Source organism: Adiantum capillus-veneris, chromosome 13 (genome assembly GCF_014529385.1).
Source record: "Adiantum capillus-veneris isolate H3 chromosome 13, ASM1452938v2, whole genome shotgun sequence".
Lineage (NCBI taxonomy): Eukaryota > Viridiplantae > Streptophyta > Polypodiopsida > Polypodiales > Pteridaceae > Adiantum > Adiantum capillus-veneris.
Genome location: NC_140943.1, coordinates 12344150 through 12367478, shown reverse-complemented (window position 1 = coordinate 12367478; position 23329 = coordinate 12344150). Strand labels below are relative to the sequence as shown.

General features: G+C 41.9%; 1 pseudogene; it reads right to left on the bottom strand.

The window, feature by feature from the left end:
• Window positions 1-10555: 10555 nt before the first annotated feature.
• LOC147443609 (uncharacterized) lies at window positions 10556-11009 on the bottom strand (annotated as a pseudogene).
• Between the last annotated feature and the right edge of the window lie 12320 nt (window positions 11010-23329).

Sequence of the window (23329 nt, the reverse complement as noted above, 5' to 3'; positions counted from 1 at the left end):
TCCATTTGGAATGTATTGTGCGAGCTATTTTCACCTCATCAACTATGTGAACAAGAAGATGCACCTGAATGGTTAGCATGGTAGTAGGAAAGTGTTTCTCAAACATGCACACAACCTCCACAGTATTTAGGTAAGTGAATGGTATGGAGTCTACATTGATCTCCTTTTGTGAGATCCATTGCATCAACTTCACAGGTTTGTAGATTGTGTTACGGACTTCAAGAGACAAACATCTCTCAATGGCCACCGATAAAATAAACTGCAAAACTCGTCTAGCAATGATATTAAAGTCCACACACAAATTTATTACACAATTCCCACTATGATATATTTCACTTCAAACATACCTGACACATTTTATGCCAGTCATGTGACTTCAAAGCAGTAAGCTTTCCTTCTTTAGTGAAACACATTCGGAGCGAGTGCATTATGCCAGTGGGGGTCCGCACAGATCGAATGGTCTCTTCTACTTTGCGTTCTTGGGCTCCTGTGAAAATCCATGGCGCTTTAGGGAGTTTTATTGATCCATCGGATGCTGTCTGCGGCCAATATTGCTCCATACGATCCACATTTCTAAGGTCAACCCCTTGGCTCCAAATTATCTTTCTTACCGGTCATATGGTCCCATAGCAGATTACCCACATTCTTGAATATGTGCATTGGATTGAGCAAATGATTGATCATGAATCGGGGCCAATATGGTAACTCGTACCATAGAGAGAGTCTCTTCAACCCTGGGGGCAAACCGTCATCACACATCTCCTTCTTCTCTAACCATGATTGTGCAGACATCCTCGGTGGCTCTCTTCCCAAAAAGCCATCGCGTAACACATGATTCTCTGGAAGATACGCTTGATGACCTTCGTAGATTTGCTTCTTCACCTGAGGGCGCCTGATGTGCATTCAGTCTAGGTCCATATGTGACACATGCTCTGTATCCGCTTGTTTGAAGCCCTACATGTATACACATGACAATAGATAAGCTTGAGAAAGACCAAGATTTACAGTGTTTGAGTTTGAGTGTAAATCACCTGAGCATTCTATTAGTCCCGGATAGTCATGCATGGTCCATATTAGAATGCCTCTGATCAAAGCATTCCGTCGACCTGTGTGTCGTCTCATATCCACCACTTCTATGCCAATCCACAATTGTTGTAGCTCTTCAAATAGTGGACAAAGATACACATCCATATTCAATTCTTCACTTTATACCACCCCGGCACAATCAAGCTTAGCCACAGGTGTCGGGGCGGTAGTCAACCATGGGGGAATGTTGTAGTTGACGATGACAACGGACCATACACTGCAAGATGTTGATCTTTGACCAAATAGATTTACGCCATCCATAAACAGGTGTAGGTGCAAATTTCGAGCTTCCCTGGCAAAATCCGGCCATGTTTTGTTTATATGTTTCCAGGTTGCACAATCTGCAAGAATCCATAGCACACCATCCGAAGATTTATTCTCCTCATGCCATGATGCTAGGGCGGCCATGGACTTACATTCAAATAAATGCTTGATGCGAGGAAGGAGAGGAAAATGTCACAAAACCTTTTGTGGAATTTTTGTTTCATGGAGATCTTCTCGATATCTCTCGGAATCACATTTCGGACACTTCTCCATGTCTATGTATTCCCTCTTAAAAGAATGCAGTCGTTAGAACAAGCGTGAATCGAATTGTAATCCATCCCCAAGTTTTGCAAGATCTTTCTTGCTTCCTCTCTGGAATCTAGCATCACATTATCCGCTGGCAGTATGTGCTCTTTGAGCAATTTACACAGCGAAAAACATGCGGTACACTTCTGTAAGTAATCTATCATATCATTATACAACTAGAGTTTTTTATTAAAGTAAACACATTGTAATAGATCACCTGAAAAGCGCTATGATGCGAGTGTCACTCCATCCAAACTTTGCCTGCATGTTGAGAAGAACCAGGAGCGCTTTCAATCTAGACACACGTGCTCCATCATACAATGGCGTATCGGCTTCACTTTTCATATCACCATAGATAAGCCTTTGTGAATCATGATTGTCTCGATCATTTCATCGATCTCGGACTCAAACATTACCTCGTTGGGAATGTGGTCTGCATGATCATCCTCCGAGCTATCAGAGGCTACATCTTGTGGCCTCATGTATGCTGCTTGACCAAAGCGCCTGCAAACACGTCGATTGGGTTGCAAGATTGTTGTTTGTTGGCAAGCTTCAGAGTCCAACGAGTTATAATTGGCAACAACTCGATCTATAAAGATGGATCGAACTTGCCAAATTCAAAAACGTGCTACAGAGAAACACGTCTTGTCCGTCGCACAGCATGCTTGCATTGATTACAAGGACATAAGATCCTTGTTGAGAGATACGTGTTTCTGTTGGACGGCCCCACATCCTGCTCACTACTCATAATGAAGGTAAAAACCTTATAACCTGAACATAAATTTAATCTTCTATTGGCATCCTCCATATTCTCTCTCTCTCTCTCTCTCTCTCTCTCTCTCTCTCTCTCTCTCTCTCTCTCTCTCTCTCTCTCTCTCTCTCTCTGTTCACACTGTAAACTACCTCACATTCTCTAGTCATGTCCAATCCCCGCACACCTCGGTCTAGAGGTGCACGGAGATCAAAACCACCGGGTTATAATCTCATCTTTATTGGTCAATGCCTATATTTGTGGGTACAAGAAATCTACACACCCATGTCTACATGATAGTGCATGTAGTGGACAAAACCCCTTTGCCTCTTCTTTAGTTGTAGCAATTCACAGCATCTTAACATGTCTTCATAGTAGATCTTTATTCGAGGGATTACTTAGCACATTACATCTTGGCCTCCAATCTAAGTATCATGCCGTTGAAAGCTTTCCAACTTAAGGTCGCATCCGTAGAGAGGAAGAGAGGGATCACCGTTCGTCTAACTCTAATTTTTTTACAGTAATCCTGAAGGTAGACTCTAATATAAAAACTCAATTCAAAATCTAATTTTAAATCTAATCTAATTGAACATATGGTGATTCGCGGCTAATTGAATACGGTTAGTGTGTGAGTTAATAGGTGTCCGATTTTGATGGGAATATACATATTGTTGTGTAACTAGTGTTTGCTCTTTGGGCAAAGCGCGCCTTCATTGACATGCACTAAAATGTAACCTAAATCTAATCTAATCTTAAATCAAACATAAATCTAGATCTAATCTAATTTTAAACTCAAAATAAACCTAAATCTAATTTAACCTTAAATCTAACATAAACCTAAATGTAATCTAACTTAAATCTAGTTAATCATAAATCTTGTTTTAATATTAAATCTAAATCTAATTTAATATTAAACTCAACATAAACATAAATCTAATCCAATCTTAAATACTAAACCTAAATGTAATCTAACTTAAATCTAACATAGCTGGCTAACCTTTAATACTACCCTAATTTTAAATCCAACATAATCTTAATCTAACGTAAATCTAAATCTAACCTAATTTTAAACTCAACATAAACACAAATCTAAATGTAATCTAACCTAATCTAATTTAAATATTAACCTAATCTCTCTCTCTTTGTTTTCTTCCCTTACCTCTCTCTTTCGTCTTCTCCCTTCTCTCTCTCTTTGGTTTTTTATTCTCTCTCTCTTTCTCCCTTTTTCTCTTTCTCTTTGTTTTCTCCTCTCTCTCTCTCTCTCTCTCTCTCTCTCTCTCTCTCTCTCTCTGTTTTATATCTTTCTCTCTCTATCTACTCTCTCTCTCTCTCAAAGACACAATGTGTGTGTGTGTGTGAGAGAGAGAGAGAGAGAGAGAGAGAGAGAGAGGAGAGAGAGAGAGAGAGAGAGAGAGAGAGAGAGAAGAGAGGGAAGGGAACATGAGAGAGAGGAGAGGGAAGGAGCATATCTGGATCTCCTTCCTCTTGCCGTGTGTGTGTGTGTGGGGGGGGGGGGGGAGAAAAAGAGAGAGAGGGAGAGCGCGGGTTACCTCTTTGCTTGAGTGTTGAAACTCAGATCTAAGATCTGAGTTTTTGGACGCTCTTGGTTTATTTTTTACCCCTGTCGGCGTCGCTATGGGCATCACTATAGGCATCGCTATGTAACAAATAGAATAGCGACGCTCATAGCAACGCCCATAGCGATGCTGATAGCGACACCCTGGATTTTCACTTTTGAGTGTTGCACTACGAGTGTCGCTAATGTGAAGTACCTCTTGTAGTGAGTGCGGCACAGCAATAGCTCTCTCTTCTTCACGGTGAGGAATCCTCCACGAAGGCGAGCGTAGGGCGGTGAGTGACACACCCTTGCTCTCTTGAGCTTGCTAAAGTAGTCTGGTTGTGTGCTTGCAGCCATTTGTGGCTTGCACTCAGTGTACGGCAAGTCCCTTGCTTTGACAGGTGCGACAGATATCCACATTTTTGACATCGTTGCCGGGAAAAAGGATAAGAGTGATCGCCGATGAGAGGCACACTCTAACTGGAACATTCAAGGGTTAGTTGTCTAAGCATGGGCGCCCAAGTGTGAATGGGCGAGCTCATATAAAAGTCACCTAAACCTAAAAATCACTCATTCTCTCATTTGTGCAATTGAAGAGTGCTCTTGCTCCCTCTCCATCTTCTTCTTCATCTCCTTGTGTGTGTGTGTGTGTGTGTGTGTGTGTGTGTGTGTGTGTGTGTGTGTGTGTGTGTGTGTGTGTGTGTGTGTGTGTGTGTGTGTGTGTGTGTGTGTGTGTGTGTGTGTGTGTGTGTGTGTGTGTGTGTGTATGCGTGAGAGAGAGAGAGAGAGAGAGTGTGTGTGTGTGATCGAGCATTGTGATAGTACGGCGGCGGGGAGGCGGTTGAAGCCTGGCATGGCGGTAGCTCCCTCTTCTTCACGACGAGGAATCCTCCAAGACGACGAGTGTAGGGCGGTGAGTGGCACACCCTTGCTCTCTTGAGCTTGCTAGATTAGTGTGGTTGTGTGCTTGCAACCATTTGTGGTTTGCACACAGTGTACGGCAAGTATCTTGCTTTGACACGGCCTGAGTATAGGTTTCGAGTGAGCTTTTGTAGCAAGCTTTAGAGGGAGATTTTTTGGAACTTTCTCCAACGAACCACATCCACCATAAAAGCTTCCTCTCAAAGCTCACTCAAAAAAGCTCCCTCTAACATGGTATCCAGAAACTCTTTCAGAACTCTTGCTTCATACTTGGCTCTCCCTCCTTTGTCTCTCTTTTCATGTCATACTTGGCTCTCTATAGTATTCTCATTCCGATTTTCCTCGCTCTCTCTCTCTCTCTCTCTCTCTCTCTCTCTCTCTCTCTCTCTCTCTCTCTCTCTCTCTCTCTCGTACTTCAATGGATGAAAAAGAGTTGGATCACTATGGAAAGTTACTTTTACACATGTGCAATAGCTCAGGTATGCTTGTTGCTAATGGTGTATCTTTGTGGAGAAAAATCGATGGATTTACATGTAGAAAACACACAATGGGGATAGTGTGATTGAGTATATGCTACTGTTTGAATCCATCATACATTGCATAAAGAGTTTTATGCTTTGTCAATGGACCCCAAAGTCAGACCATCAAACCTTATGTACTCACCTTACATGTGGAGAAACAACTAAGCCTGATAATCTCAGCCAAAGAGAGGAGAAGTTATCTCTTTGTATAGATTTCAGACGGGCACCAATGTATATTAAAATAGTTGAGAAAACTTTATGGATGACAAAGCTTCAATATGATGCATCATTGGAAACTCAATGGGAAAATTTCAAGTAATTTATTTTTTCTTGTGCCAAAGAATGCTTTGTCATAAAGCATGTCCATGGTATCAACAAGGATATATCATGCAAAAGGTGGTTTGATAAAGAATGTCAAGATGCTCAAAAGTCCTTGATAAATCTAGATGCAATTATGGACAAAGAAAACTATCAAAGTCATTTGCATACATGCAAGGCATTGATCCAAAAGAAGAGAAGAACATGGAAATTCAAGCATCAATTTTTTCAAGTCCAAGAAAAGGCGCGTGCATGTGGAAAGTTTTGGAGAAACTTGAGGGGCAAGCGGTTTGAGAGTTTTGGTAACTTGAGTCGATATATACACACATTGTAGGCAACTATATGAGCAACCTAATGCTAGAAAGATGTCATTTTATGGTTCACTCCCATGTATGCCCTCATTTATTTCTATTGAGGATGTGTGCAGCGAGGTCAAAAAGTTGGTCACTCGCAAAGCGCGAGATCTTCAAGGTATCAAGCCCTTAAATGATTGAATGAATGGGAGATTTTACACATGAGTGGATGTGTGATATGCTCAACCATGAACTGCACCCTTGTATGCCTTGTAATTGGAGCACTAATTGGGTCAAGTCTTTTCATAAAGGAGAGAATGTAAAGAATGTAAATAACTATTGTACAATAATGATTGGGTCTCTTATGACAAAGTTGTTTGGGTACATAATGGAGATAAATTTCACTTATTGGGTTGAAGAGAATGGCAAGTGTACAAAAGGACAAGCAGGCTTTTGTCGATGCTAAGCTCCATTGATCATCTTGTCACTCTTTGTGTTCATATGGACGAAAGTCAATTCAAAGGCAAGCGATTGTATTGCTGCTTTGTGGACTTCAAGAAAGCCTTTGATATGATTCCACATAATAATTTATGGAGAAGAATGGAAGAACTCCAAGTGCTAAGTGAATTTATGCTCTCAATCTATGAAAAGGTGATATATCAATTGTGCATGGGAAGAGGAATTTCAAAACAATTTGCAAGCACTATCGGGGTTAAAAATGGATGTCCGTCTCACCAAGTCTCTTTGGTCTATGCATCAATGTATTGGAACAAATGGTACCTGAATTTATGCAAGAAGAAGGCATTGAAGAGGTCACTATTTGCAATACGGTACTCATGATTTTGTTGTATGTGGATGATGTATTTCTTCTAGCACACACTTTTGAGGATGCACAAAAGCTTATGGTTGTCCTTGAGAGCTTTTCTTTGCATAGTGGGGCTGATTGTGAATGAATCCAAAACAAAGGTTATGCTTGTGAAAATCAACCATAAGGAGAAGCCATGCATTGTGTATAACAATGAGACACTTGAAGTTATTTAGAGCTTTAAGTACCTTGGCTTTGAGGTTTTGGCCAATCCAAAGTGGCATGAATGTTCTATGCTTTGTTTGGAATCCATGAAGAGAGTGTACAATGCATTTGAGGGCAAGTGTTGGGTTCTCAAAAAGTACATTTGTGACACCGGTGACACATTGGTGACATTGGTTCTTCGTTATGAAGTTGAAGTGTGGGGTGGGAGAGTCTCAAAGTCTACTTGGAAAGAGTTTGATAATGTCCAAAAGCGTTTTCTTACAAACTTTCTCCAAGTTAAGACACAAGCACCATATATGCACCTACTTCTTGAGTCGGGATCTCTTCTCATTGAGGTTATGGGCATGGAAAGTGTTGTGCAGTACATGATAAAGATGTGGACTTCATAGAATTACAAAAGTTCAAAGGATGCAAAAAACCAAGATCTTGAGCACGGGATGGATGCAAGACATAAAGAAGTAATTTCGGAGATGGGATGCATTACATGTGCTACATGATGCCTCAATAGACTCCCAAGTGAATGAATCTTTTCTAAAACACCAATGTATTATGCTTCGGAGGAATTCGGTGGGTCACGCTTCTTACATTACACCACCCATATTGCCCCCACCTACAAAAATATGTTCTTCGTTGAAAGAGGAAATGGTACTTACCCTTACATGCTTGAGCCTATCCCCTATCAGCAATATGCACTATCACAACCATTTGACTTAGCTTCCATTCCCTTCGATGTGAGACGGTGCATTTGAGCAATGGAGAAGATTCAAATTGATTGTGCACATCATGCTCACTATAAGTTTGAGAGTTTGAGAACCACACACTTCTAGAGTGCTCAGCTTTTGGTCACACCCATACTTGCTTTCCTCACATTTTTAGCCACGATTTAGAACTACACACTTTTCTCTCCCACTATAGTGTGGGCTCTCCATTGTGACTCCCATCACCACAATTTTGGAACATCAAGAATCACTCAATAGCCGCACACATACTACATCAGATTTAACTTTGGTCCCATATGTCATATTTGGCCTCCGAGGATGATAATAAAATATCTCTCTCTCTCTCTCTCTCTCTCTCTCTCTCTCTCTCTCTCTCTCTCTCTCTCTCTCTCTCTCTCTCTCTCTCTCTCTCTCTCTTCCCCCCTTTTCATCAATCTAAATGAATCCAAGAAATTTAAACAATTTTAAAGCAATCTTGCAAGAAGTAATCGTAAATAAGGTGTGGCCACCCACATGTGCTTACAAGAAGTTCATAGTTTAGATATGGTTGGGCTAATGTTAACAATCCTAATCTTTGCCTTGGGCAAATGATTCTAGCTCTACAATATTTTGATTTGGTACTAAGCAAGCTCCTTCTTCAGCCGTTTCTCCCAATTCAATCACTTGCCTCTTTTTGTGCTCTTGCATCTCCTTCACATGAATGGCTTGCTAGTCTAAGATGGTATGAAGCTTGTTGGTGTACTTTTCATTGTCCTCAAAAATTGTAACCATTCATCCCATTTGGCTCTTTAGCAATGCAAGTGTCCTAGAATCTCTTCCGTATTGCACAACAATGGCATGTTTGCTTGTGTGCTAAGTAAGAAGTTGCCAAATAAATCCATCTTCGCATTCTATCCCTCTTGCAAAACCAAACCTTCTTAGGAAACAATGTCAAAACACAAACCACTTGCTCATAATGCTCCAATTTACCCCTTCTCTCTCTCTCTCTCTCTCTCTCTCTCTCTCTCTCTCTCTCTCTCTCTCTCTCTCTCTCTCTCTCTCTCTCTCTCAGCTATTTTTTACCAAGTCGAGATCAGTTCACTCTTTTGATCATAACGTCTTCATTCAAACTCCGAATTGGGTGATCTATAGCCTCAATCAAAGAGCACAATGCCCTCTACGCATTGACATTAAAATAGAAAAATTTTGAGCTATGAAAGGCTTTTTGCAGTAGCATTTCCAAAGATAATAGGTTTGGGGAAGTTGGCTCTCATCTCTTATTTTACATGCAATGTCTTCTAGCACTTGCAACGTTGCCATGCCAAGAGTTATGGTTTATGGAGCACATAGAGTGGGTAAGCAAGGAGATCCTTGCTCGAGAGAACGATCGAGATTATCCTTGATATAAGTTGGATACATTGAGAGATACAAAATGTTTTGTATATGAAGATCATACTATTAAGCAACAAACATGTGTTGCGCGGCATTTGAAGTGAGGAATAAGACAAACAAGGAGATATCTCATGACAAAAACGTTCCCAAGGAGGAGGCAAGTCCCTCGAGCAAATAGGAATGTGTGACCTATGAGGCCAAATTACAATTGAAAGTATGCTTTTGGAATTGCAATGGATATCCATGAAATGGGGGGGTTGGCATAGATGATGTATCAGAAGGTTGAAGAATTGGTGCCACCACCAACATCTTCTTCAAAATTTGAAAGGCTCTTTCTTGAGCAAGACCCCAAACATAAGGAATATCTTTCTTTGTCAAGTGACTCAATGGTGCACTGATATTAGACCGAAACCTTAAATGTCTAGCAAGAGACTTCACCTGTCCTACAAACTTGCTCAATTGCTTCAGATTGTTAGGAATTGGAACCTTCTAAGTACCTCAATCTTCTTTGGATCAATAGCTAAACCTTCTTCAAAAATTATGTATCCTAACAATGTTCCCTTTGTGATAGTAATAACTGACTTGAAAGGATTCAAAGACAACCTGATTTATCTGCATCTCTCCAAAAACTTCCGAAGGTGCTCCAAATGCGCTGACTTCTTATCAACACACTTAAGTCATCCAAAAACACCCTCATAAATGATGTAAGATAGGGATCAAACACCTTTCCTGCTATATCTGAAAAGGATGAAGGTCCATTCTTCAACACAAAACTCATCATTGTATACACAAAGGCTCCCCTCTGTTATAAAAGCAATCTTATATTGATCCTCTGGTGCCATGCTAAGTTGGTTATACCCTGAGAATCCATCCAAAAAGCTATACTTTGCATTTCCAGGAACTAAATCCAACAATGTATCAGTAAATGGCAATGGGAAAGGATCTTATACAGTGGCTGCATTTAGCTTCCTATAATCAACACATACCCTCAACTTTCCATTCTTTTTTGGCACTACCACAATGGGTGATAGCCATGTTGCTTTATAAATAGGTTTAATGAACCCAACCTGTAGTAACTTGTCCAATTCCTCCATTACTTGCTTTGCATAATTTGGATTCATCCTATATCTCTACTGTATAACAAGAACTGCATCCTCTTTGAGATTAATCTTATGTTGAGCAAACGTAGGATCTATACCCTTCATATCTGAGTAGTCCCAAGCAAAAACATCCTTAAACTCCATCAACAACTTCCTCAATGACTTTAGAAATTCTCCCTTCAAATTCTTGCCTATCCTGACCATTTGTGGTTCCTCTTCAATCCCTAAATTTAGTTCTTGAAGTTCTTCTTCTGATATTCTAGCTGACTTTGACATATGTTCCTCAAATCTCTGTTCTGCTGCCACAATAGCTTCAGCTACTTCCTTTCCCAAACTGAAAATTCACCCTTGATGATCATTGTTCCAGGCAACACCTGATCTGATTCCCCTTCAGAGATGTTTGTTTTTAGTCCCAAAATTGTCATCACATCGATATCAAATACAGGTTCCACATAAGGATTTGCTAACAAAAAATCCTCTTCTTCCAAATCTTCCACTTCAGCGGGCCAAACTAATAGCTTGTGCCCACAATGGTCTATTTGACTGTTGTAGCCTAACTTCCCTGATCATAGGCAATTTGACCTTTTTCTTACCCTGTATAATTCTCACCTCATTATATCCCCAATTCTGTTTCAACTTTGGTTTTCTAAACCAAGGTCTACCTAGAAGCATAAGATATGATTCCTTATCAAAGTCCATCTTTAACACCACAAGATTAACCCTGAATTTTAATGATGCTATCACAATCTCGTGATTCTTCAATATCCCCATTGGTTGTAATCTTCTCTGATCAGCCATCTTGGCCTGAAATTGAGAAGGTGCCAACTTAGGAGCTCCCAGCTTGTAATACACAGAAGCTTGTAAAATATTTACTCCTGATCCCCCATCAAGAAGGACTTCCTAAAATATTCTTCCTGCGAACCCAACTGAATAGTTGGCACTTTAAAATCGACCTCATATGGTGGAATTTCGTGAGTCCGATGTAAGCTGTCTCCAGCTCTTCATTAACCTGTGCTCCTTGTCCCACATATTTTTGAATTATGGAACTCTTTTTTGCAGCAGCATTTCTAAAGTGAATAGGTTGGAGGAAATTAACTGTCATATCTTATCTTACATACAATGTCTACCAGTGCTCACAAGGGTTCTAATTCTTCAGCAAGGTCCACAACCATTGTAGAACATGATCCAAAATCTCCTAATTATGGAGATGGCAACACAACCACTCAACCAACAATATCAAAAACTATGATTATGGCATACTTGGTATCATTGTAAGAGACCGTAAACAAACAAGGTGAAGACTTACGAACACTTGCAATGGAGAATGGCTAGCTAAGGGTTCTTGTGGTTGAGAATGAGAATCTAAAGAGGACACTTGAGATGCAAACAATACGTTTGATGCAACTTAAAGAGGAAGTCAAGGAATGTAAATGCTCTATTGTGGACTTGAATGTTTTGAAGGACCGCATGAGCAAAGTGGAGCATGACCGTGTCTTGAATGAGGAAAAACTTGACACCATGAGCCGCGATGTATGCGATATGAAAAATGTATGCACAAAAGGGTCTTAGGCTGATACATATGGTAACAATGTGGTTCCTATTTCTTCCCTCTGGCATGTTGAGAATGTGGATGTAGAGGAGTTGAAAGAACAAGAGCAACACTCCAAGAACATTGTTATTCCTAGAATTTTAGAAGATAAGTTAGAGACATCTCCTTCTCTTGCCATTGTTATTGAAGATTTCTTCAAACCCCACTTTGGCATCGTAGGAGTTATGGTTTATAGAGAGCACATAGAGTGCGTAAGCAAGGAGCTCCTCACTCGGGAGAACATCCAATTGTATGCACCATGCCGGGGATGAGACCAAATAAAAGATTATCCTTGATAACAATTGGATTTATTTGAGGGATAAATGTGAAGATTTATTTGAGGGATAAATGTGAAGATTTCACTATTAAGCAAAACTTATACGTTGCAAGGCATATGAGGAGAGGAAACTGTTAAGTATGGAGCCTGATTTACCCTTGTAATTTTCTGTGGTAAAAGCGCACATTTGTAAGGCCCCCATTATGAGGAGAAGCCATCGTGCGTGAAGGAAAATCACTCACCGGAAACCAAAATTTTCACGGACAAGAATCAGGGGCAACTTTAAAGGCCTCGGGGGCGGAGGCCCCCGAGACTTTTTTTCGCCGGAATATTCCTTTTCGCCGAAATATTATGGCCGGACGGCGGTCGGAAAGTGGTCGGAAAACAACCGGTCGGTTGGCCGGTGGCCGGTAGTCAATGGCCAATGGCCGGTGGTCGGAAGTCAATGGCCGATGGCCGGTGGCCGAATTCAAAAGCGGACTTGTCTTCTCAAGGACGGCCACACATGGGCGGATTGGAGGGTCCGATTTGGACTTATTCGCACAAGGGCGGCTACACATGGCTGTCTCTCATAAGAGAGGGCAGCCCTTTTGGCCTATAAAAGGAGGCCATTTCTACACACATTTCATAGTGTGAAGTTGATGCAACAAGGTGAGTGTGAGGTGGTGAGAGTGAAGCAAGGCGGGAGCTCCATTAAGGGTATAATCCCTTTGTAAACTACTTCTTGTTTTGAAGTACCAAAGCCATTGAGTGGCTGCTTTCCCGTGGACGTAGCCCACATTGGGTGAACCACGTATATCGTGTGTACTCTCTCTCTCTCTCTCTCTCTCTCTCTCTCTCTACACTATAATCTCGTGTATATAAATTTGTCTCTCTCCATTAAGTAATCTACTCAATTATCTATTTAGCTACGTCTTATTTCCTAACAGAAACAAGGGGATCTCTCATGAAGAAAATGTGCCCTCGAGAAAATAAGAATGTGCAACCTATGAGGTTGAGCTACAATTAAAAGTATGCTTTTGGAATTGCAATGCATATCCATGATATGCCATTGATTTCAAGGGATTTGGAATAAGTTCACTTGTATGTTTGTACTTCAATGGATGAGAAAGAATTGGATCACTATGGATAGTTACTTTTACACATGTGTAATAGCACGGGTATGCTCATTGCTAATGGTGTATCTTTGTGGAGTGAAACCGATGGATTTACATTTAGAAAACACAACCGGAATAGTGTGATAGACTATATAAAACTCTCCTTATGTGTTGACCTTACATGTGGAGAAACAACTAAGCATGATAATCTCAGCCAAAGGAAACAGAAGTTATCTTTTTGTATGGATTTCAAATAGGCATCAATGTATATTGAAATGCTGAGAAAAAGGGAAGAGAAATTATCTTTTTGTATGGAATTCAAACAAGCATCAATGTATATTGAAATGTTGAGCAAAAGTTATGGATAACAAAGCTTCATATGATGCACCATTGCAAACTGAATGGGAACCCTCAATATGACACACCATTGGAAACTAAATGGGAATCTATCAAAAAAGTCATTTTTTATTGTGACAAAGAATGCTTTGCCATAAAATCATGTCCATGGTATCAACAAAATTAGATCACACAAAAGATGGTTTGGTAATGAATTTCAAGATGCTCGAAAGCCTTTGATAAAGCTAGATGAAACTATGGAAAAAGACAACTATGGACAAAGACAACTATCAAAGTCATTTGCATACATGCAAGGCATTGATTCAAAAGAAGAGAAGAAGATGGAAAGTCAAGCATAAATTTTTTCCAGTCCAAGAAAAGGCATGAGAATGTCAAAAAATTTAGAGAAACTTGAAGGGCAAGCGAGTTGACAGTTTTGGTAACTTGAGTTTTATGGATATATACACACATTGTAAGCAATTGTATGAGTAACCAAATGCTAGAAAGATGTCATTTTATGGTTCACTCCCATATATGCCCTCTTTTTTTAATATTGATGAGGTGTCTGGAGAGCACAAAAAGTTGGCCACTCGTAAAGTGGGGAATCTTCAAGGTATCAATTCATAAATGATTAAATGGATGTACGATTTTACATATGATTGGATGTGGGATATGTTCAACCTACACTTCAGTATGGTTAACCTTGTGATTGGAGCACTCAGCCTTTGCATAAAGGAGGAGATGTAAAGAATGTAAATAACTACCATACTATAATGATTGGGCTTCTTATGGCAATGCTATTTGGGTGCATAACGGAAATAAAATTGAGTGATTGGGATGAAAAGAATGGCAAGCATGCAAAAGGACGATCGTCAATGCCTTAGCACTATTGATCATTTGTCACTCTTTGTGTTCTCATGGAGGAAAGTCAATTGAAAGACAAGAGATTGTATTGTTGATTTATGGACTTCAAGAAGGCCTTTCATATGATTCCATGTAACAATTTGTGGGGGAAAAGGAAAGAACTACAAGTGCCAAGTGAGTTTATGCTTGCAATTTCCTGAATCTATAAGAAGGTGATGTATCAATTGCGCATGGAAAGAGAAATTTCAAAAAATCTTGCAAGCACTATTGGGGTTAAACAAGGATGACCGTTGTCGTGAACTCTCTGTGATCTATGGTTCAATCAATTAGAGCAAATGGTACTTGACTTTATGCAATAAGAAGGCATTGAAGAGGTTACTATTTGCACTACACTAATAATGATTTTGTTGTATGCGGATGATGTAGTGTTTCTAGCACACACTTTAGAGTATTTTGCTTGCATAGTGGGTTGATTGTGAACGAATCCAAAACAAAGGTTATGCTTGTGAAAACCAACCATAAGAAGAAGCCGTGCATTTTGTACAACAATGAGATACTTGAATTTGTTGAGAGCTTTAAGTAACTTGGCCTTGAGGTTCTTGCGAATCACAAGTGGCATGAATGTGTTATGCATCCTTTGGAATCCATGACAAGAGCGTATTGTGCATTTGAAAACATGTGTAACGCGGGAAACATCAAATGTTAGGTTCTCAAGAAGTATCTTTTTGAAACATTGGTGGCACGATTTCTTCTTTATGGAGTTGAAGTGTGGGGCGGGAGCATTTCCAACTCTACTTGGAGAGAGTTTGAGAATTTCCAAACATGTTTTCAAACAAACTTTCTCCAAGTTAAGACACGAACACCATATATGCTGCTACTTCTTGAGTCGAGATCTCTTCTAATTGAGGTTATAGGCATGGAAAGGGTTGTGGAGTACATGATAAAGATGCATCAAAATCCCCCACATCAACTTCCTAAAATTGCATGGGAAGCAAGCAAAAAAGTTCAAAAGACACATAAAAGCAAGATCTTGAGCACGAGATGGATGCAAGACATAAAGAAGTGGTTTGGACAATAGGATGCATTACACTTTCTACTTGATGCCTCAATGAAGTTTTTCTACAATGCCAATGTATTATGGCTTGGGAGGAATCCCATGGGTCACGCTTCATACATTACACCGCCCATATTGCCCCCAACTACAAAACCATGTTCTTTACTTAAAGAGGAAACTATAATCACGTATGCTTGAGTCTATCCCCTTGTCAGTAATACACACTATCATAGCCATTTGGCTTAGCTCGCACTCCCTTTTCAATGCAAGACAGGGTGTTGGGGCAATGGAGAAGAGTCAAATCAAATTGTGCACATTATACTAATTACAAATTCAAGAGTCTGAGTACCACCCATTATTAGAGTGCTCAACTTTTGGTCACATCCGGACTTGCTTCCCTCACATTTTTAGCCATGAATTAGACCTACATGCTTTCCTCCCTCAACCACAATGTGGGCTCTCTATTGAAACCCTCATCAACACAATTTTGGAGCATCGAGAATCACTCATTAGACACACACATACTACATCACATGTAACTTTGGTCCCATAGGTCATGTCTAACCTTTGAGGACAATAATAAAACCTATCTATATCTCTTCCTTCCTCTCCCTCCCTCTCACGTCTCTCTCTCTCTCTCTCTCTCTCTCTCTCTCTCTCTCTCTCTCTCTCTCTCTCTCTCTCTCTCTCTCTCTCTCTCTCTCTCCGTGAGAGAGAGAGAGAGGAGAGAGGAGAGAAGAGGATGAGAGAGAGTGAGGTGAGAAAGAAACTTTTAATAAATAACCCAACAAATCTCTCTCTCCCTCCTTTACCCTCTCTCATGTGTAGAACCGATCTCTTCTTCTTCTTCTTCTTCTTCTCTCTCTCTCTCTCTCTCTCTCTCTCTCTTCCTTGGGCACATGTGGAGGTGGAAACTAAGCACCCACCTCCACATGTGCTTTTGAGAGAGAGAGAGAGAGAGAGAGAGAGAGAGAGAGAAAGATTAGATAGATAGATTGAATTATCATCCACGGAGGTCAAATATGACCTATGGGATCGGAAAACAACGCATTACAAAGGTTCCTTCTAAGTGAAGGGCAGATACATCTCAGTTAAGGATTGAGGGTCCAATGAGGGGTGAACAAAAGATAAAATGGGATGAACAAAACTTAAAACTTAAGGGGGGGTAGGTGAGAGGGGAACCATTTTAGGAGTTCGAAACTCCTGAATAATGGCTTTACCTCCTTGATAAACTGCCCATTTCCCTGCCATGCACGTTGCTCGCACCTTTTGTAGTTCTACCTTCTTCTGCTTGAGTTGGTCGGGGGTAAGATCTTTTGCGAGCCAAATTTTAGTGCCCTTGAGAAGCCTTGATTGTTCAAGTAGTTTAATTCGGTGGTCTTGAACATGAGGATCGCATGCTTGGTGCGATTCTCATGTGTGATGGAGTCAATTGTTGTTGGATCCCACTCTATCATGTGGGTTGGTGTTTGGATGTGGGCAATGGCTTCATGCAACTTGAGGTCTCCCTCCCCTTTCTAGTCACTTGGCAGCCCACCAATGCAAACATTGAAGGCGAGCTCCTCTTGCCGTTGTCGCTTGTGTAGCGTGGATGACATACGATCGTCAACCTTGTGGATGATGGCTTCTTGCACTTGATTTTTGACCGCCTTTGTAAGGGTAGTCTCCACTTCTTCCTTTGTTTTGTTGAACTTGGTTTGCATCTGTTCCATTTCCTCCACCTGGTGGTTCTCCGCTACGATTAGCCGAGTCTCGATGGCGATGAGCTTTTGTTTCAAGTCGTCGTTCTCTTTGCGGAGTCTTTCAACTTCACCTTGAAGGTGGCTGGTGTTGTCCGTTTTTGGGGGTGTTGCCACAACCCCGGCAAAGGTGAGCTTGTTTCGGGATGAGGCTCGTGTGGCCATGGTTTTACTCGAGGGGAGAGTTTACTATGGAAAAAAGTCAGTAGAGCTTGCAAAGTGTGTTTACTCAGTAAGTCGACTAAAGTGACGCAAAGTGGGTGGGTCTCCTCAGTGAGCTTAAGTCAGCCAAAGTGGGTTCAACAGAGGATGGGTTCGACAGGGCAGCCGAAATTGTTTACTCGTTGATTAAGTAGGCCAGAGAGAGATTCAATGGTGAGTTGTGGCGGGCTGTAAGTGGATTCAACAAAGAGTCAATAGCGAGAGAGATTCAATGGTAAGTGGGTTCGACAGAGAGTCAATGGCGAGAGAGATTCAATGGCGAGTTGTGGTGGGTTGTAAGTGGGTTTGACAGAGAGTCAATGGCGGGCTGTTTTAGGTTGTAAGTGGGTTCGACAAAGGAGCATTGGTTGAGGGATATTCGATGAAGTGTGTAGGGTGTGCAGGTCGATAGTGTCCAGGTGTGCAGGTCCAATGGCGAGACGGACCAGCAACACTTTCGCAATGATAGGGGGGGCGAGGCTGTTGCTTGGTGCCTCCCCACAGGGCAGCCCCTCGCCCAGAGGGGAGGGAGGTCAAGGGGGCCAGAGGAGGGGGATGACTATTAGGGTTACGAGAGAGAGAGAGAGAGAGAGAGAGAGAGAGAGAGAGAGAGAGAGAGAGAGAGAGAGAGAGAGAGAGAGAGAGAGCGAGAGCGATCTCTCTTGGAGGTTGTACTCCCTTGGGCGACGGGCAGCCCTGTGAGAGGGCGTTTGGATCTAGCCTCGCCCTACAGACAAGCCCACAAACAGTTAGTGGTGGCCTCAATAGGCATGCAGGTTGCAGTGCTCTTCAACTAGTACTCGGTAGGGGACAGACCTGCAGATCGCAACCTTGACAAGCAACGGGCTGATCCTCTCGACAGGGTTGCACCAAGGCAAGTACGGGCAAGCTGGTCACCAAAGGGGTTGCCTCTACCCCTCATCTAACCCTAGCTTAGATCTGATCGCGGGCTCGACTGTAGCAGGCCGTCAACAGAGACTCTTCTTTGAGAGCACATGAAGTTTTGAACATTTTCAAAGGTTGAAGTTTTGAGAAATCTTAAAGGTTTTTCCTCTGGAATTTTCAAATCATGAGTACCCCAAAGACCCCCGCCAAAACACGATCGAGTTTTGCAACAGTGCTAACAGCCCCTAGCAAACTCGATCGCATCACGCAGTTGCAAGCAACTCTCGATTGAGTCTTGGAAGAAATCTTTGAACTTAAATCTCGCCTCAACAAATTAAAAGAACAATTCAATTCTATTATTGACCTCACCACTGACAAGGTAAAGGAGGTTGAGACTAAGGTTAGCCAAGCTCACTCAACAACCATCGCCCAGGTAAAGACATGTGTATTAAAGGAAATCTCCGAACAAAAATTTTAAGAAGATAATGCCCTCAAGGTCCATATGGGTGGGCTCCCTTCGCAGTGGTGCACTGTTGAGGACACCCTTGAAGAGGCAATCATCAAACTCAACAACATTATTGAGCCAGTCAACATTAAGCCAGAGAATGTCTCTTGGATCAATGATACACATCACCATGTGCGTCCCGAGCATTATGTCCTTATTTTCAAGAACAAAGAGAAGCGGGTGAAGCTTCTACATCAATCTCGTCTCCTCAAAGAAACCAAGCTTTGGATTGCAGAAGAACTGACCATGAATCAACTCGAGAGTAAAGCGAGTGAGCTCAAGAAGGAGCATGAACCACGTAAGCAAGGCAAATGGGCAGCCTACCAAGGTGGCATAGCAATCATCCAGGATTTTTGAAATCCCAAACCGGCTCTCCCCTCAGTGGACCCTTAGTTTTTTGTTCTCTCTTTTTTCCCACTCTACCCTCTTGATGGACTCTCAGTCCTTAGCTGATATGTATCAGCCCACACTGAGAATGAATCATTGTAATGTTGTGTTTTTGGTCCCATAGGTCATATATGACCTCCGTGGATGATAATTCAATCTCTCTCTCTCTCTCTCTCTCTCTCTCTCTCTCTCTCTCTCTCTCTCTCTCTCTGGCTTCGTCTCTCACATAGTCCCTCCCTCTCACTCTCCTCTCTCTCAAGAGGGGGGGGGGGGGGGGGGGGGGGGAGAGGAGAGTGAGAGGGAGGGACTATGTGAGAGAGGAAGCCACAGAGAGAGAGAGAGAGAGAGAGAGAGAGAGAGAGAGAGAGAGAGAGAGAGATGGACTATGTGAGAGAGAAATAGAGGAGAGGAAGAGAGATAGATAGATAGATAGATAGTTCTATTATCGTCCTGGGAGGTCAAATATGACCTATGGGACCAAATGAACATGTCACGTGGTGTGAGTGGAGTTCATAAGTGACTCTCGATGCTCAAAAATGGCTGAAATGAGCGTCGCAATAGAGAGTCCACATCGTGGTTGGGAGAGGAAGGTATGTAGGGAGAGCTCATGGCTGAATATATGGGGAAAAGAGGACCTAATGTGGTCAAAAGCTGAGCACTCAAGTAGTGTGTGGTACTCACTCTCTCGCACTTGACGAGGGCATAAGGTGCAAAGTCGATGACACTCCTCGCCAGTGCCCCAACGTCCTGTCTCGCAGCGTAGAGAATGGGAGCTAAGACGAATGGAGGCAATGGTGCGGATCGCACTCAACGGGATGGGATCAAGGATGTAGGAATGGGTTCGGTTACCTCGTTCCGAGAAGAAGAGAGATTTGTAGTTTGGGGCAACGTGTGTGGTGTAATGGCTGAAGCGAGAACCTCCAGATTTCTCCCAAGCCATGATACATTGGCGTTGTAAGAAGGCCTCATTAACTTGGGAGTCGATCGACGCATCCTTGACCAAGTGACATGCATCCCATCTTCCAAACCATTTCTTGATATCAAGCATCCACCCCGAACTTAGTATTTTGCTCTTGCATGTCTTTTGAACCTTTTGACTTGCTTCATATGCGATTCTAGGAAGTCGATGCAAAGGGCTACGTTGTGTCTTACGCATGTACTCCACAACCCTTTCCATGCCCAAGACCTCAATGGGAAGCGATCCGGACTCAAGAAGTAAGAGCATGTAGGGTGTTTGTGTCTTGACTTGGAGAAAGTTGGTGAGAAAACGCTTTTGGACATTCTCAAACTCTTTCCAAGTAGACTTCCCGATGCTTCCACCCCACACCTCCACTCCATAAAGAAGCACCGGTGTCACCAATGTGTCAAAGAGGTACTTTTTGAGAGCCCAACACTTGATCTCTCCTGCATTGCACATGTTCTCAAATGCATAATAAGCCCTCTTTCCGGATTCCAAGCGACGTATTGCACAATCCTTCCATTTATGATTGGATGGAACCTCAAGGCCAAGGTACTTGAAGTGATCTACCACTTCAAGTTTCTCATTGTTGTATACAATGCATGGATTTTCGTCATTGAGGGTCTTTACAAGCATAACCTTGGTTTTGGATCCATTCACGATCAGCCCGCTATGTAGGCAAAAGCGTTCCAAGACACTCATAAGCTTTTGTGCATCTTCTAAGGTATGTGCCAAGAGCACTACATCATCGGCATAAAGCAAAAGCATGATCACCGCATTTCCAATCTTAACCTCTTCTATGCCTTCTTGCTGCATAAAATCAAGAACCATGTGCTCCAATTCATCAATGGGTAGCCCAAAGAGGGTTGGGGAAAGTGGGCATCCTTGTTTGACACCAATAGTGCTTGCAAAAAATTCTGAAATTCCATCTCCCATACGTAATCGACATATCACTTTTTGGTAGATGCGAAAGACTGCATGCATAAATTCTCTCGGCACTTGAAGGCTTTGCATACGTCTCCAAAGATTTCCTCGCGGTACCATGTCAAAAGCTTTCTTGAAATCCACAAAGCAACAATACAACTTTTTTCCTTTCAATCGAGACGCTTCCATAAGAACTCGAAGAGTGACAAGGTGATCAATAGTGCTATGATGCTTTCGAAAACCTGCTTGGCCAAGCGCACGTTTGCCATTCTTTTCAGCCCATTCACTTATCTTCATCTCCATGATACATCCAAATAACTTTGCCATCAAAGAACCAACCATTATAGTGCGATAGTTGTTCACATTGTTTACATCTCCTCCTTTGTGCAAAGGTTTGATCCAATTTGCACTCCAATCATGAGGCATGCCATACTGAAGTGCAAGGTTAAACATATCGCATATCCAATATCGTGTTTTCTTGCTTGTCCATTTAATCATTTCAGCCTTGACACCTTGAAGGTCACCTGCCTTGCGAGTAGCAAGTTTCTCAAGCCCGCGGCATACATCTTCAATGGTAAAGAAGGGAGACATAAATGGAAGGGAGCTACAACCCTCCATCTTATCAACATTGGGTTGCTCATAGAGGTTCTTACAATGCATATACATATCCTCAAGAGTCAAGTCACCAAAGCTCTCAACGTGCTTGCCTTTTAGATTTTGCCAAAACTTGCCACATGCATGTGCTTTCTCTTGTGCTAAAAGAAGTTGTTTTTCGACTTCCCACCTTCTCCTCTTCTTTTGAACAAGTGCTTTGTATGTGTGTGAACATTCCAAGTAAACTTCCTTGTCTTTGATTGCATCCAATCTTAGCAAGTGTTTTCGGGCTTGACTACATTCCATGTCAAACCATTTCTTCTTGGTGCTACCCTTCTTAGACCTTTTGCAAGACATGTGTTTCGCCGAAAAGCATTCCTTCGCACAAGAGAAAATTACTTCTTTGAAAACTTTCCACTTGCATTCTAATGTTGGGCTCCCTTGATGCTCTATCATGCTTAACATTTGGTCCACCATATCAGCATATATAAGTGCTCGTTTGAAGTCTAGACGTAGGTACAAATGATTCACATCATGATTGGAGGCTACATGCTCGGGCCGTTTACCACACTTGAGGTCAATACATAACATCCTATGATCCGATTCCGGATTCCATTCACCAAGTGTAAAGCTTTGTATGCATTCTAGAGTGGCTTCTGAGAACAACATATAGTCAATCACGCTAGCACCATTGTGCTTTCTACATGTAAAGTCATTGGTGCCTTGCCATAGAGATACACCATTTGCAATGAGCATTCCGGTACTATTGCACATATGTAGAAGTGACTTTCCATAGTGATCCACTTCTTTTGCATCATTAGAACTTCGATTATACATGTATGAGTCATCCACTCTTCTTGATACATGCGGCATGTCGACTTGTTGTGTGTCGTGTTGTAACATATTTGTGCGAGCATTCATGTCTCCAAAAACAATGACTTCACCTTGATCCTTGTAATAAGCAATGTCTTCCTCTAGTTCAACAAAGGGCTGATCTCTATCCATATTCAAGCGAGCATAAAAGTTGGAGTCATAGTGAGGAATGTAGCAGCCGGCCACAAACATGACTTGACCATTTGGTGGGCTGATTTTCAGCCATAAGTAGCGTTTATACTTATCTTCTTTGACAATGGAAACATCTTTCAAACCCTTTTTGGTCATACATGCTATGCCTCCTTGGCCTCTTCGTTGCTTTGCATTTTTGGCCCACATCAAAGAATGTACATCGTATTTGTCAAATCCAAGAATTCGTTGCGCATCATGCTCCCATGTTTCGACAAGAAGTATCACATCGGAGTCATTGGTAAGCTCATCAATGCCAATTCCCGCATTCCATGGATACCCGTTACAATTCCAAAAGCTTATTCGCAAGCGTGAGTTGGTCTCATAGATCATGTGTCCCTATTTGTTGGGTGGACTTGCATCCTCCTCAAGTGCCTTTTCTTCTTGAGATGATACCTTAACCTTCTTGCTTCTTTCCTCGTATGCTTTGCGACGTACATTTTGTTGCATAAGAGTGCGATCCTCATATACATTACAACCCGTTCCTTTGAGGTAGATCCAACCATTGTCAAGGATGATCTTTCTCTTTACCTCATCAGCCATGGTACATACAATAGGTCTTTCTCCTGAGCGAGGGACTCCTTGTTTTCCAACTCGATGTGCACCATAAGCCATGATTC